Here is a 6,994-nt window from a genome sequence, read left to right as displayed (position 1 = left end):
CAATGGCAGATGGCGGCGGCAGGAGGAGATCTCCAAGAACGAAAAGGGCTGAACTGCTTTTCTCCTTTTCTAAAGAGTATGAGATCTGATCTCAATTCGCAGGAACCTTTCTTGCGATTTTTCTTGGTTCGAAATCTGTTGTATTTCTCTCTCAATTGGTTAGGGTTTCTCCTCCTTTCTTCTTGATTAAGAAACCTCCTAAATCAGGAGTCATCCCAATCCAAATCAGTATTTAGATAGGGGATTATCTTAATCCTATCTGCAGATAGAGTTAGGTTACTCCTGATCTTATCAGGAGGTTACCAGATTCAAATCTAATTTGAATTTGGTCTCTAAGAGTGGATAAGGCTTAAGGCCCAATCCTTTTACTAACTTCAATCTCAAATTCGCCCCATGGATGGGTGATCGTATCAGCCCACCTCGAAATGGGCTTTTGGCCCATTAAGTGTTCAGTGTCTAATTACTTTCAAATCTGCTGCCCAGTTGGGCTTCTTTGTATGGCGTGGAACCCAAGCATTGATCTACACACCAGCCACATGGGTTCGGCCCAGCCTTTAATACAAGGCCCAGCCGAATTCACTGAAAAACTCAATGAACCCCTTGAGTCCATCATATGGACCCTATGGGCCCAACACTTACATTAAATGGTCCCTGGGCCAAGCCATCTTATAAAAACCCAAGGACTGTGGGCAGGTGCAAGATTAGCCCATCAGGTATTATCCTAAATGGTCTTACACTTAACCTCTCAGCCCTTAATGATCAAGCACTGCCCGACAAGAGAGGGCCTCTCCCTCGGCTGCAAGGAACAGTGCCGCACTCCCCTCTCACATGGATCCCGAGAATTAAAACCATTTGCAAACATTTTGAAACCGTACATATAAATATAAGTATGTTAATTTTGCAAAACAAAATTCCAACGATTGAAATCAACTGCCGGCAGTTTGGTTTCCATCAGAGAGAGTGCATTCCCGATCATTACCCTTTGTCCGACAAAGTGGCTGATTCTGTCACTATGATCACCCACTCAGATGAATTCTCAAACTGCCCCAACATACCCAGGTTTTGATCCCCGCTAAGGATCTCACTGATTGGCATATCAAAGGCAGCCTGATCCAGCACCTAGTGAAGTGTCATAATCGAGTCTAGGGGTCAGGTGTAACTTTCCAGTTTTGCCCATCTATTTCCAAGGTCCAGGGCAAGACTGGAAATCTGGTCCAGTTCAAGGATTCAAGTAATCCCATACTGCATGTGCCTCGGGTCTTACCCTGGTGGCTGAGACGGGTCATCCCAACACTTGGTGGCACACCAGCATCAGCCTTGGCAAGATAAATCTCCCCAGACTTATCCAACGGCTGTGAACATTTAAAACTAACATGAATCTCTATAAATGTCCAGTTTTAGGGTTTTACATAGAATCAAACCAAACAACATGAATCAAACATGCACTTTATTTATTTCCACTAAATAACAAAAGTACATCAAATCAGATTGAAGCTAAGGGCATACATAAACTGTCTAACATGAGAGACATTGCAACCCAAGATTTCAGCACAAACTTCAACTCTTTATCCTCCATGTTTACACCTGCAATGCAACTCTTCTCAAAATTGACTTTTAATTTGGATAAACTTGCAAAGAGCTGCATTGTCTGCTTTAGGTTCCTAATCCACTTCACACCATCCCCTTCACAAAACAATAGGGTATCATCAGCAAATTGTAAATGGGTAACCGACACCCTATCCCTCCCCACTCTCCAACCTCTTAGCAATTGTCTTGTATCAGCTTTTGTTACTAATCTACTCAAGACATCTGCAATGAGGGTGAAAAGAAAGGGAGAAAGGGGGTCTCCTTGTCTAATACCACGCTCTGTTTCGAAAAAATCCACCACATATCCATTTACAAGCACCGAATAATGACATGATTGGATAAAACCCCAGATCCATTTGCACCACCTTTCCCCAAAGCCAAAGTGACTTAAAACCTCCATCAGAAAGGACAAATCCACCATATCATAGGTTTTTTCCAGATCCAATTTACAGACTATGCCTTTTCTTCTAGATCTCTTCATTTCTTCAAGGCACTCATTTGCTATCAGAACTTGATCTGTTATTTGTCTATTCTAAACAAAAGCCCCTTGGTTAGGAGAGATGATGGAAGGGAGCACTTTTTTTATCCTCAAAGATAACACCTTAGCTATGATTTTATACAAACTATTCACCAGGCTTATGGGTCTGAAGTCCTTTGGATGGACCGTTTCACCTCTTTTTCGCACCAAGGCAATGAATGTGGCATTCATACCAGGATTTATTACTCCTCTATCAAAAAACTCGTCAAAAACTTCTTTTAGGTCATCTTTTACTATGTCCCAATAGTCCTGATAGAATGCCATGGTGAATCCATCTGGCCCCGGTGCTTTTCATCTATCTATAGAGAACACTGCCCCCTTGATCTCTTCCAACTCGAACCTTCTTTCTAACCAACTCTTGCAATCATCTGAAATGGTTGGCTAGCTCAAACCTTCTATCCACCTTCTATCTCCTTGGGGTCTTTGAAACACAGCTCTGAAGTGCTCTGCAAAGATCCTTGCAATCTCTCTTTGGTCCTCTATGACTTCTCCTCCAATTTCCAATTTGGAAATAAAATTCTTGCTTCTTCTCCCATTAGCTAAGGCATGAAAAAATTTTGTATTCCCATCCCCTTCTCCAATCCATTTGTGTCGGGATTTTTATCTCCAACTGACTTCCTCCTTGTACAAAATTTCTTCTAGCTGCTTTTTTAGTTCCTATCTCTCTCCTCCAAAGTGCCTTGAGTTTCCTTCTCATCTAGCCCTTCAATTCTGTTAATCACTTCTTGTTTCTTCTCTTCTATTCTCCCAAACTCTGTCAAGTTCCACTCCTTAGTTTTTCCTTTTAGTATTTGTAACTTCCTATGGAGTTTCATTCCTTCCCAATTGTCTCTAGGTCTGCCTTCTCTCCACCACTCCTCCAATTTTTTTAGGAACCCTAGATGAGACAACCACATGTTCTCAAACCTGAAGGGTGCAGGTCCTAGGTTGAAGCTTCCTTCCTTACAAATGGTAATCGGCCAATGGTCAGAGGTGACTCTAGGTAATGCTCGGGACACTAATCCTCCGCAATGTTCTTCCCAATCCAAGGTAAACAGGAACCTATCTAGTTTGGAACAAATTGGGTTTAGTTGCATATTGGACCAGGTGAAGTTATGGTGTACTAGAGGAATTTCCTTAAGCTTAAAGGTATTGATAAAATGGTTAAACTTCCTCATGCTAGTAGTAATTCTCTGTCTTTGGTTATTTGTTTCTTCTGTGAATCTTATTACATTAAAATCTCCTCCAATACACCAAGGCCCTTCCCATAAACCTCTTATGTCACCTAATTCTTCCCACATCTCATTTCTTTCCCTGTAACCATTTGGTCCATAAACATTTGTCAAGACCCATTCAAAGTCATCCTCCACTTGCCGGAATTTAATTGAAATTGTAAATCTGCCTATCAGTTCCTCCTTGCCTAGAACTACCTCATTTCTCTACAATATTATTATTCCTCCTGAAGCTCTCCAAGAGGGTGACCAAGTCCAGCTCAGACCTCTAGATCTCCAAAGACTTCTAGCCCATTTATTATCAAATTCTGCCAACTTAGATTCCTGAATTATTACTATGTCAGGGTTTTTTTCCTTATAGCCTCCTTTATTACTGCTCTTCTCCTCGCACTCCCCAAGCCTCTAACATTCCAGCTTAGTATTTTCATCTGAAATCACCTTGAATTAAGCCCAGACTGGAAGACCTTACTTGCTCCTTTTCTTCTCTCCCCCCTCTCACTAAATTCCTTATCCCCCTTCACATCTAGTCTCAATCTCTCAACTTCATTTAACTTTTTCTTTCTAATTTTTTTAGGACCATCTGAATTTCTAATGAGGGCCTTTAGAGCATTCGGATTTTTCAGCTTGCAGCCTAACTTCTCCACAAATCCTGCTACAGTTTCTATCTCTTCTCCTGTTATATCTTGGGCCTTATTCCTAACTTCCTGTTCTGATTCTGGTAAGTTCTTCCCCTTTTCTACCTCTCCACTTCCTTTGACCTCCCCTGTCTCTAGCAGCAATTGTTCCTCCTTCCTCTTTAACTGTTCAAAGCTAGCACTCATTTGCTTCCAAATTATATCTCCTCTTAGCCTCTCTTGCTCTTCATCATCTTCTCCTTCACCATTTCCAATTGCCTTACCATCCACTACTGTCCCAACTTTGCTTACACAGGCTCTTGGCTCAATTTCGATGTTGGACACTTGAACACCTACTAAAGGCACAGATACCTTATTAGTACCATAAACCAAATTGACTACCATACCTGGGGGGGAGTGGGAGGGTTGCAACGCAATTAAAGGCTTTTCTGAAGCAAAAAAGTCCTGCTCGGAGTGTAAGATTAAGCCTGCTCTCACAGACATATTGTGGCCAAAGGGAGCTATAACACTATTTTGTTTACTTTGACCGCTGGGAATTTCTTTTCGCCCTTCCTTAACTAGGGTGGTTTTAGCAGACTTATAGATCCACTTGTTGATTCCTTCATTTAGCACCTGTTCGAGTTGTGGATTTAAGTTTGGATTTCCTTTTTGAAGTTAAAGGCTTTCTCTCCTACTGCAATTCCTTCTCCTCGTAGGTCTACAGTGCCTTCACAGCCAACACTTCCTTGTGCATAACTGTCTGTAACTCTGGAGTCTTCTTCCTCTAGAAAAAGTATTTCTGTGTTCAGGTCTTCTGAAGCCTCGCCCCTCTCTCTTTGATAGTCATCAACACTACCTATTGAAGAATTTTCAATGGAGTCTCCTTCGTCTGAACCACTACAGTCTACCCAACCTTCATATTCACCGTCAGAATCTTCCACTTTATTCCTAGAATACCTAGGATTTGGTCTGTCACCATTGGAAGTATTGTAGTCTTTTCGAGGTTGCCACTGCAGAGATGAAGTCTGCTCCCCTGAAGCTTGTTTCCTTCTGAACCGAATAGGAGGGAGCGAACTTTAAGATGATAGACCACAAGTTCGATCCACTATCTTGTCCACCTTCTCTAAGGTCACGTGATTACTTGAAAAGTCACGAGCAGGTGGGTCCTCTCTACCACCCAAAAGCGCCCTGAATGAACCAGTATGGGCCTGGGTCGTTCCTTTTGAGACTGGGCCTGGTTCAGCTTGGCCTGCTTTTCCATTCAAAAAGTTTTGTAGATTGCTTTCTACGGAAGGTACCACCAGCTGAGGGATTGACCTTTGTTCACTGCCGCAAGCAACCACTTGTGCGAAGCTTTTGATGCTGGCCGTAGGATTAGATCCCAGACTTTTTGAATTGATACCATTTAGAGGGGGCCTTTCTTTTTGTTTTCCTTGCTCAGGTGATTGTTTCTCCAAATCTGTGATGACCTGCCAGCTTTTCCACTGCTTCCTTCCCAAGCTAACATCTGTTCTCTTGCTTCCCACGTCAGCATCATCTTCCCCAACTTCTCCTCTCTCCGACCACCACTGTGCTTCAAAGGAAGAGGCGATCCAAACTTTGTGCCACACACCTGCAGATTGGATCTCTATTAAACGTGGTATCGATTCTGGTATTTTAATGAGAAGCTATATGATTCCATCTCTCCCCCGCACAGTTTAGATATTTTAATGAGGATGTCCTCTGACCAGAGGTGAAATGGCAGCCCTAGAATCCTCAAGTTTATATGGCTTAGTGGCTTCACCACCTTTTCGTTACACCTGGGAGACCACCACTCTGCTAGCACTAACCCTGCGATGTTTCTAGAGATATCGCTTCAACCTCCTTAGGTTTTTGTTGAAAGTCAATCAGGGCTTTTTTGTCGTCGAATGGGAAAACCTTTACATCTCCTGTGACCTTCAAGACTCCTTTTACTTCTCCTAGGCTTTGCCAATCTTGTATCTTCCACTGTGCTGTCAGCACCCGGAAATTTTGCAGGTTGTCTTTAAAGCCTTCCACCCACAACTTCAGAGTTCTGTTGCTTGCAGCAAACCTTACGTCTTCAACATTCTTTGTGTCTTCTTTCTGTTTCGTATCATCCTCTAGATTTTCCACCTTCTATTTTTCCCCACTTTCCTCTGTATCTCCTTCCAATTTCCCCTTCTTGACTGTGAGCTGTGCTTCAGTTTTGACCAGATATTCTTGGAGCTTTGATGTAAAGGATTTCCAGCCTCTGTTTTCCTTCCCCTCCGGGATCCAGAGCATCTGCCTTTTACCATTAGCGAACCATTCTGTGGCTACAACAAACCATCCTTTTCCATTTCGTTTTAGTTCAGCTGAGTAGCTCTTCCTATTGAGTGTTAGTTGACTCTTCCAATTTCCTTCTTGACAGAATAACTTGCTCCATCTAGGAATCCTTTCAACCACTCTGTTGCATCACCAACGAGGAATACTGTTGCCTTCCTCTCTTCTCTGATCTTCAATGATCTCATCCCGTTGTTTCTGCAGTCCTCAAACTTAAACATTTTTGCTTCGATCTGTAGCTCCCCTCTCCATTTCGTGGTAGCTCGGAAACTTTCCATTTCTCTGATTCACAACTTGCTTTTCTCCTCCACCCTACTTTCTCAACCAGAGAGAATTATATTCATGCAAAGAAGAATGCACCCAAAATTTTGTATGCTCAGCTCCTTAATTTTTGGAAACATACCTTAAGACAAAAATCCATCAATATCCTGCACAAAAAGTGAATCCCTCTCTCAATGGATCTGAAGAAATGGTTGACCTGCACTTTCCTCTCTCTAGCTGTATCTCTTTCCTCCTCATTTTGCAGTTTGAGATGGGGCGTTGCTTCATACTTTCCATCTAAACTACCGAGAAAGGTTATTTTATCCTTCCCACACCAGCAATAGAAATATCACTCTGTTTTTCATCATAGACATACTCTCTCTATTATCATAATATCATCTATTCTTCCTCTCTCTAGATGTATCTCCTTCCTCCTCATTTTGCAGTTTGAGATGGGGCGT

General features: G+C 42.3%; 1 protein-coding gene across 7 annotated transcripts in view; it reads right to left on the bottom strand.

The window, feature by feature from the left end:
* The window catches only part of LOC104605631 (helicase-like transcription factor CHR28), a 42,338-nt gene that overhangs the window by 10,165 nt on the left and 25,179 nt on the right, over positions 1-6,994 (bottom strand). The window lies entirely within an intron of this gene.

Source organism: Nelumbo nucifera, chromosome 1 (genome assembly GCF_055504915.1).
Source record: "Nelumbo nucifera cultivar China Antique chromosome 1, China Antique-T2T, whole genome shotgun sequence".
Lineage (NCBI taxonomy): Eukaryota > Viridiplantae > Streptophyta > Magnoliopsida > Proteales > Nelumbonaceae > Nelumbo > Nelumbo nucifera.
Note: the sequence above shows the minus strand (reverse complement) of the source record. Positions and strands in the feature narration are given on the sequence as shown.